Here is an 8,756-nt window from a genome sequence, read left to right as displayed (position 1 = left end):
ATTTCAGTAGTCAACTGTAAAGTGCCACCTGTTAGGAGGGGGCTTTAATGCCCGTCAAGTGGGCAGACTGAAAGGAGAAATGGTGTGTTTAATGGCCCGCTCCTTCACTAAATCTTGAACTATGGGGTGCAATTACTCAGTCCTCTATTGCACACAATATTGATGTACGTATACTGTCTTAATTGGATGTGGGGGGGTGCAATTTGCAGTCCTACAGACTCCTGATATGTAGCTCCCCCCAGGAAAACCAGGCACTGGGTTTGTTCCCACTGGCCTTTATGGCATGTGAGGGCATCCACATCATTAACAAGACAATGCAGGGTCAAAGGGGCCACCTTTGCTAAAAGAGATTCAGTAAAGATTCTTCCAATAGTGACATCAAAGGGATGTTGAGACCCTTCTACTATCCCTCCCTTTATACCTAGTAAACTAAAGGACACAACACTTATATTTGGAGGGGTTTCTGGGAAGCACTGTACCTTGGCTTCAGGGTCAATGAGAGAAATAAAGTGTTGTCTGTGTCTGTGTCCTACACGGTAATTACAGAATTGTACAGGCAGTTGTCCCAGGAGGAAGGACATACTCCACAAACCTCCAGGTCCCTAGGCAGGGGCCTTGGCATCTCCCCACCCACTGGGATCCCAGATCCCCACTACCAGGGATGTCATGTCCAGAGAAGTGATGGCACCCACCCGAAGGGTAGAAACAGCATTCTCTTGAAGATCCCAAAGAGTCTGATCAAAGTTTCTGACTCGTGTTTTGTCTGTCCTGAGATTAAGTCACTAGGGACCCTCTTTTCAGAGCTGTGCATAAAGAGAAGTGTGGGCCTCATCTCTAGAGCAAGAGATCTGGGTTGAAGTTCCACCCCTTGAATGGGGCACTGCTGGGACCCCCCTGTGGGCTCCTATCTATGGAGGTGGTGATCCCATCAGCATTTGCAACAAAGAAGTCGTGGACTTCTTGAAAATTCTCCTTTTCACATCTGACTATGGCATGCATGCTAATGCCTGCTACACTAAAGCTGGTATTTCCATGAATTGTATTGGCACAAGGCTTAAGATCAGAGTGGTCCTTCAAGAAGAACTCCTTAGATTCTGTTGTCAAGTGCCTCTCCTCCAAGTGGAAACGGACAAGGGCTCATGGGCGCATGACATAAGGCAAAAACAAAACAAAACAAAACCCAAATCCCACACGCATTGAATTGTCCCCATTCTATCTTAGAGTTGGATTGCATCACCTGGGCTTGACCTCTCCCAGTGGGCCTGTGCAGTCGTGCCATAAAAATCCAAGTCCGGAGAATCAGAGCTTCTTTCTTCCTACCTCTTTGGGCTCTGGGGCTCTAGGGAGCCTCTTCCTCAGAGCCTTCCCCTTTTTCCTTGGTGTGTGTCTCTTGCCATGTGCCTTGGGGTGATTGTCATAGCCTTTTGATACAGTGAAAAGACTGGAGGCTCCATAGGATGTCTCTAAGTAAACAGGCCGTTGATACCTTGAGCTTTGCAGTGATTTATGAATCTGGGGCACTTGGACCAACCCAGACAGCTGTAGTATGTCAAGTGCTTAAAGCAACAGCTTGGAGCCAATTGTGAAGACCCACTAGAGCCAATCAATGTCATTGTCTCCCTCCCTTTGGACAAATGATTCCAGCAAACCTTGCATTTTCATGATGGTGTAGTGCCTGTCACCATTTCTCTCTTTCACACTGGTCCGTGGATATGTTGGTGTAGTGGTCTTGACAGGGAGGACCTGGGATAGAAGTTAGCTCTTCCCAGACACGTGTGCTGAGGCCTCCCACACTGAGGTATCCCCCACAACACCTTCAAATAGGGAGCCATTGTCAGCAGCAGTGAGGAATACAGCCAGTAGGGGGAGGGTGCCTTGTTCCTGTCCTCCGCCCAGGATGACATGATGCTCCTGGTAGAGTTGCCTCTGTCACTAGGTAGGCATGGCTAAGCAAACACAACCCCAGGGTACTGGATGAAAACAGTGGACCCAGAAGCTGGCGTCTTCTTCAACACTAATCTAGGGAAACGGTCCTTGGTGTCCACTAATATCTCACTTGAAGATGAGTAGGAAATACACACCTCTGGAACCCCAGGATGGTGCTTGATTTTTGGTCTCTGCAGGGAGTCTGACCTTTTACGGCACTGATAACTTAGAATGGGGGTTTCTGGCAACACCTGGCATCAGCCCAAAGCAAAGTTACAGACCACCGGCAAGCTCCAGCTCCTTCCCAGAGCAGCTGAGATGTGGGGGTGAGGAACGAGTGAGCCATTCTCAGTGCTAACACATTGTTAGAGGGCACCACCTAGGCCCCCAATCCCACCTCGGGGACAAATGTTTTGGGGACCCCAGCTGTTGTACAGAATTAAGAACATGTAGACTGTATCCTGCTGAAGGAATAGGCAAGAGCCATTGCTCAGGGGGTGGACAGGCGGCTCCCTAGGCATCTGAGCTCTGGCTTTGGATACATGAGATGCATGGGGCCCTCCTGACTCAAGGTGTGGTTTCATTTCACCCCCAGCAAAGGAAATGGAGGCACAGAATTTATGACTCATAGGGCCCAGAAGCAAGGGTACACAAGGACCTTGGGAAGGGCAGGCCTCCTTCCCACATTCCCAGTGATCAGGACATAGAAAACAGGGTAGCAAGTACCTGATTACTTGAGAACGGTTGGGGCTGAAGTCCCTTACTTTTCACAGCTCACCTCTGTGTGGTTATTCGAGAAGGCTCTCAGAAAACCGAAGTGGGAAACCTAGGCAGATCCTTATCTACGGTTAAACTCACTGAAAGGTAGGCAAGAGAAAGAGAGCAGGGATTCACATTCATCGGGCTCCAACTGGATGCCAGAGTCATCCACAGGCACTTGTGCCTGCCTTTCTGATTCATTTCATTGGGTGCTCCATTCAGTCTCATGGTCTCAGTCCCCACATTTGGAAATTTTGTCTCCAGGGAGGCACAGCTTGTGCTATGTGGAACCTAATGCCAGTCCCCTTCCCTCACAGCCCACAGACACCCCAGTGTGGAACAGGCAGTGTGGGTGGGTGGTAGCCCTCCATTATCCTGAACCCACATTGGGACTGGGGGAAGACAGATTACCTGGAGAATAAGAAAATATTCAGTGTGCAACTGCACAGTTTTGGAGACAACTCATGAATTTGTCCCTGAAAGAGCTTGTGTGAACGTCTCTTAATTCTGGAAGCATATACCTCAGTTCAAGACCCAGATGCTGACTCAGGTCCTCTGCACATAATCTGTGGCTCAGTTTGGGCTCTTGGAAGCTTAGATATATACGTAGAGGCCACACGCATGCAGTTTTTAAGTTTTATTTCAGCGTTCTGGTCAGTGAGCCATGAGAGATGTGTGTCAGAGCCTGATATGCCTGTGGACCCCTGTGTCTCCTGCAGACCCCCGAAACGTGGATGTCAGCTCTGCAGCCTCATTACTGTATTTTCACACATGTGCCAGTTGGATTGTCTATAGTTGTTCAGCAGTCAGGAGGCTAATTATGGATTGTCGTCAGCAACAATCAGTCCCTTAACTTTCTCGGGGTTGATAATTTGACATTTGTGGCGACACCACAAGGAATGCAGCTATTATGGCTTAAATGGGACCAAAAACCTCTCTGAGATATAACAGGGATTCATGAGTTTGCCTGACTGGCCGCATTCTTCTTGGAGGCGTCCACTGTCTGTGCTCCCACCAGTGCCTTGTCCAGTGCACCATGGAGGATCCCAACTTATGTGGCAATGATAGTTCCTGTTATTGTCGCACGACCCTCTGTGACTGCATTTCTCCGGGATACAATGATAATTCAGCTGAGCCCCACTGCCAGTGCAGTAGGTGTCCTGACAGAGCTTTCCAGAAGCATAGGGGGTACCAGTACTCACATGACCAATCTCGGTTGTTCCTGTGCTACGATGTGAATCCAGCCCCACACAACAGAACCCTGGATCTCAGATGGATGGAATCCAACATGCTCTTGCAGCTGAGGGAGATGTGTGACAATCCTACACTGCAGCCTCCCACACGGCACGTCCTTGTGGGAACAGGGTTCAGCGTTGAATTCCCCGGGGTCTTCTGCAGTGTCTATATCGGCTGCTTTTTTAATTTATGGTATACAGACAATTTCACCTTTCCAGAATTTTTGCAAAGATTTCTTGACAGTGCATAGTGCGGTCAGTGCAGTTCCCATGATAGCAGCAGCCCTCTTCAGTGCACAGGGTTCCATCTTGCATATGGAAGTCATCAGGGCCCGACAAGGACACCCCATGGCAGGACTCTGGAAGATCACATATATTTTGGATTGGCCTGCCAAGTGTCCCAGCATCGAAATCGGTGCAGTTTGTATAGCATCTGCCTGTATTACATTTGTCCCCAGGGGTTAAAATACAATCACTCATACAGCATAGATTGCTATAGCACTGCTCTAAGGAGCTGCAGTCACAATGCTTGCCTGGGTCAGCTAAGTAGTATCCAAAATGATTGTGGGTCAGGCTTTTATTTCAATGCACCATTTAGATGTTGAAGAGGCACTTGCCTAATCTGCCACTGATTATGTACTGTGTATGAATGAAGGAACACTTACTGAAAGCTTCAGGTATACAAGGGAATTGGGTCCTAATGCAGTTGGACCTTTTCTGGCAAGCATATTCATCAGTGTCAACCCACAAACCAATATATTTTGCAATCTGATGTGTTGCTATGACAGACAAGAGTAAATAATATCTGCCAAAATAACCCATCATGATAGGGCTTTGTGGATGGCATATACTGCATACAACTGGACTGAAATTAACTTCATGGGATCCATCTCAAATCGCAACTAAGGATGAATGTGGTTTAGAATTCGAAACCCTTGGACTCACAGTATCAAAAAAAAAAAAAAAAAGGACTCTGATGCAAGACATATTTGCCCATGTTAGCTGGATATCTCTCATTATAAATTATCATGAAACCAATATAGTAACTTACATGAATCCCATGAAACAATGAGTCAATTAAGGTAACTAGTCTTATTAAGATTTGGGCACATTTTGACACGTGGTTGACACGTGGTTGAACACACTGTATATTGTTTACGGTCTGAGAGCAAAATTCTGTGATGGGATGACTACAACTTACTAGAGATCCTGAGGACTGCACTGGCATTTGCTTGAGGAACAGGGGTCCCTATCTTCCTTATATCCCAGGTTATAAGTAGATCCCATTGCATTGGTGTCTGCCACTCTCTGAGAAACAATGTGTTCAAATGTTGGGAATCGCTGATGCGTCTGATTTCATAGGCAAGGTCATCCAACTTCATGATACCTTCAAGGCCCTGATAGCACATGTCCATGGAGACCATGGAAAGAGGAATCTCCTCCAGGTAGCTGAGGTAGTAACAGTCTGGAGGCATGGAGGGGTAGTCCATCTGCAAGTCTCCCTGATCATTCTGAGTGATCAGCAGCAGATGTCTGGACCTGAAGGGTTTCTTTGGCCACATGTGGAAAACGGGTCTCTTGGCCCCAAAACACAGGCTACAGGACAGCCAACCAGTCATCTGAATGCCCTTGCCATTGTGCAGCTCCTTCTTTGTAATTACCACCTCAAGGAGATGTAGAGCCATGAGGGATGACCTTGAGAACCCCGGACAGGAGCCAGCACTGCCCAGAGTGCAAACTGCAAGAGGGATGCCCTCAGGGTGACCTGGCCCTCTGCCACCCTCATGCCCCTGCTCCGGGACATCTGCCAGTGAGAATGGATAAATGGAGGAACCTCAGCAATGTGAGGTCTAGGCCATCTGACAGAACAGAGGGCTTTACCAGGTGGCCAGCACCCTGCACCTGGGATCCACTTGTGGGGTTAGGTAACAGTCCCAGGGTGTGGCATTGTGTGACCCTGCACAACAGTTCAGCTGGGGTGGATGTGGGAGAAGCAGGTGAGCCAGTTCAAGCGTGCTCACATGGACATAGTAAGGACTCGGACCCAGAGACATGGCTCTATTCAACACATTCCACCTTCAATCTAGCTAGTGAATATGGGATATGAAATTTTAACACCCTGAACTTCTCTACCAATTCTATGTCCTGTGGTACTGCTGGGTCACTTTCTATGGACGCCTGCTTTTCCTCATTATGGAGACCAATGCTTCCTACTTCCTTGGGATGTGGAGGTGGACATTGTCAATTTTACCTTTATAGGCGACTAAAAAAATAGCTTTGTCGTTTTTCATGTCTCATTCTGGTTAGATATTAGTTTTCAAGCCATTTGATCCTTTTGGTTTTTGGTTTGAAGCTTCCTCTGAGTTTACTGAGGAAACTTCCCAGTATTCTATGTCATGATTGGTGAAGTACAAGGTTGTATTTTAGTATTTTTTTTATGCCAGCTGGGGAGAACAGAAAGTACTGCTGATCATGTGTGAGCCCCAGGGGTTTTCCGCTCTAATCCCTTATTGGGGTTCTTTCCTGGCCTCTGGCAGTCTCCTCCCATGCATGTGTGGTTCCCTCCTCAGCTGGAGATGCCAGGGAGTTGAGGTAACTTTGGCAGCTTGCACCGTGGAATCTGCACATGATCAAAAGACGTTATCAACCATGCACCTCTCTTGTTTGATTAAATATACTCTACTCCTTTAAAACCCCCTGCGTCAGGTAGAAACCTCAGAGTTGGCTTTTGGACAGGAGTCTGCATTCTCACCAGTGGCTGGCCTTGTGCATAAAGCTCAAATTCCTTTCCTACCAAAACTAAAACTTTGAAGGTTGACCTTTCCAGCAACAGGTAGCTGAATTTGGGTTTTGGTAACAATAACACAGAGTGGAGTGGCAGTTTTCAGGGGCTGGCAGCGAGGCGCAATGAGGGTTAGATATCAAGGGGTGTGATTTTCTGCTTTGGAAGACGACTAAGTTCTAGAGGTCTTCTCCACAACATTACATATGTAGTTAACAATATTGTACTGTATGGTTAAAATTTAGTGAAGAGGGTGGATCTCAGTTTCAGTGAGATCTTACCACAATACACTAGTTTTGCTTCTCACACAAAGTATGCATGGACACACACTCTGTACTGATAAGTGAAAATAATTTAAAAAGAAATGTACATACTTTGGATCCTAACCCTGGGGATATGCCATTTATAAATATCGTCTTCCATTCCATAGGTTGCCTTTATTTTTGTTTATTGTTTCCTTCACTGTGCAGAAGCTTGCTATTTTGAGGTATTCCCAAGAGTTCATATATGTATGTATTTAATTTTCTTGTAATATTTTTAATTTAAATTATGTGTGTTAACCTACAGTGTAGTATTGATTTCAGGTGTAGAATTTAGTGATTCATCACGTACATATAACACCCAGTTCTCATCTCAACAAGTGCCCTCCTTAGTGCCTATCTCCCTTTTAGCCCAACTTCCCCACTTCCCCTGTTTGTTCTCTGTATTTAAGACTCTTTTTCTGTTTCTTCCCTCTGTTTTTCTCTTATTTTTCCTTCCCCTGTGTTGTGTTTCCTTTATTTCACATATGAATGAAATCATATATTTGACTTTTTCTTACTGACTTATTTCACTTAGGTTAATATGTTGTTGTTCCACCCACATTGTTGTAAATGACAAGATTTTGTTCTTTTGATGGCTGAGTAATATTCCATTGTATATATTTACCACCTCTTCTTTATGCGTTCATCTCCTGATGGATATTTGGGCTCTCCCACAATTTGCTTATTGTTTATAGGGCTGCTATAAACATTGGGGTCCATGTGCTCCTCCGAATCAGCATTTTGGTATACTTTGGATAAATACCTAGTAAAACAATTGCTCGATCACAGGATAGTTCTATTTTTAATTTTTTCAGGAATGTCCACACTATTTTCCAGAATGGCTGCACCAGTTTGCATTCCGACCATGTTAATTTTAGCCATCCTGACAGGTGTGAGGTGTTATCTCATTGTGGTTTTGATTTATGTTCCCTGACGAGGAGTGACAATGAGCCTCATTACACGTGTCTTTTCGCCATCTGGAAGTCTTCTTTGAAAAATGTCTATTCGTGTTTTCCGACCATTTCTTCACCAGATTATTTGTTTTTTTCAGTGTCGAGTTTGAGAAGTTCTTTATAGATTTTGGATACTAAGCCTTTATCTGATATGCCATTTGCAAATATCTTCTCCTATTTTGTCAGTTGCCTTTTAGTTTTGTTGATTGTGTCTTTGCTGTACAGAAGCTGTTTATCTTGAGGTCCCAATAGTTCATTTTTGCTTTTGTTTCCCTTGCATCTGGGACATGTCCAGGAAGAAGTTGTTTGACCGTGCTCAAAGAGTTTGGTGCCTGTGTTTTCCTCTAGGATTTTGATGGTTTCCTGTCTCACATTTAGGACTTTCATCCAATTTTGAATTTATTTTTGTGTATATTGTAAGAAAGTGGTCCAGTTCCATTAGAGTTTCCTGTTGCTGTCCAGTTTTCCCAACACCATTTGTTGAAGGGACTGTCATTTTTGCATTTGATACTGTTTCCTGTTTTCTTGAAGATTAGTTGACCATTTATGGGTTTTCTGCTCTGTTCCATTAATCTGTGTGTCTCTTTTTGTGCCAGGAGCATACTGTCTTGATGACTACAGCATTGTAATATAGCTTGAAATCCAGAATTGTGATGCCTCTATTTCTTTTCGTTTTAGGATCGCTTTGGGTGTTCAAGGTCTTTTGTGGTTCCATGATAATTTTAGAATTATTTGTTTTAACTCTGTGAGGAATGCTTGTATTATTTGACAGGAATATTTGAATTGAAGTATTTGCATT

General features: G+C 45.1%; 1 pseudogene; it reads right to left on the bottom strand.

Annotated features, from left to right (window-relative positions):
• Window positions 1-5,120: 5,120 nt before the first annotated feature.
• Window positions 5,121-5,706, bottom strand: LOC123386259 (annotated as a pseudogene).
• Window positions 5,707-8,756: the final 3,050 nt, after the last annotated feature.

This window comes from Felis catus, chromosome B3 (assembly GCF_018350175.1).
Source record: "Felis catus isolate Fca126 chromosome B3, F.catus_Fca126_mat1.0, whole genome shotgun sequence".
NCBI lineage: Eukaryota > Metazoa > Chordata > Mammalia > Carnivora > Felidae > Felis > Felis catus.
The sequence above is the reverse complement of the archived record's forward strand: the minus strand, read 5'-3'. Positions and strand labels throughout refer to the sequence as shown.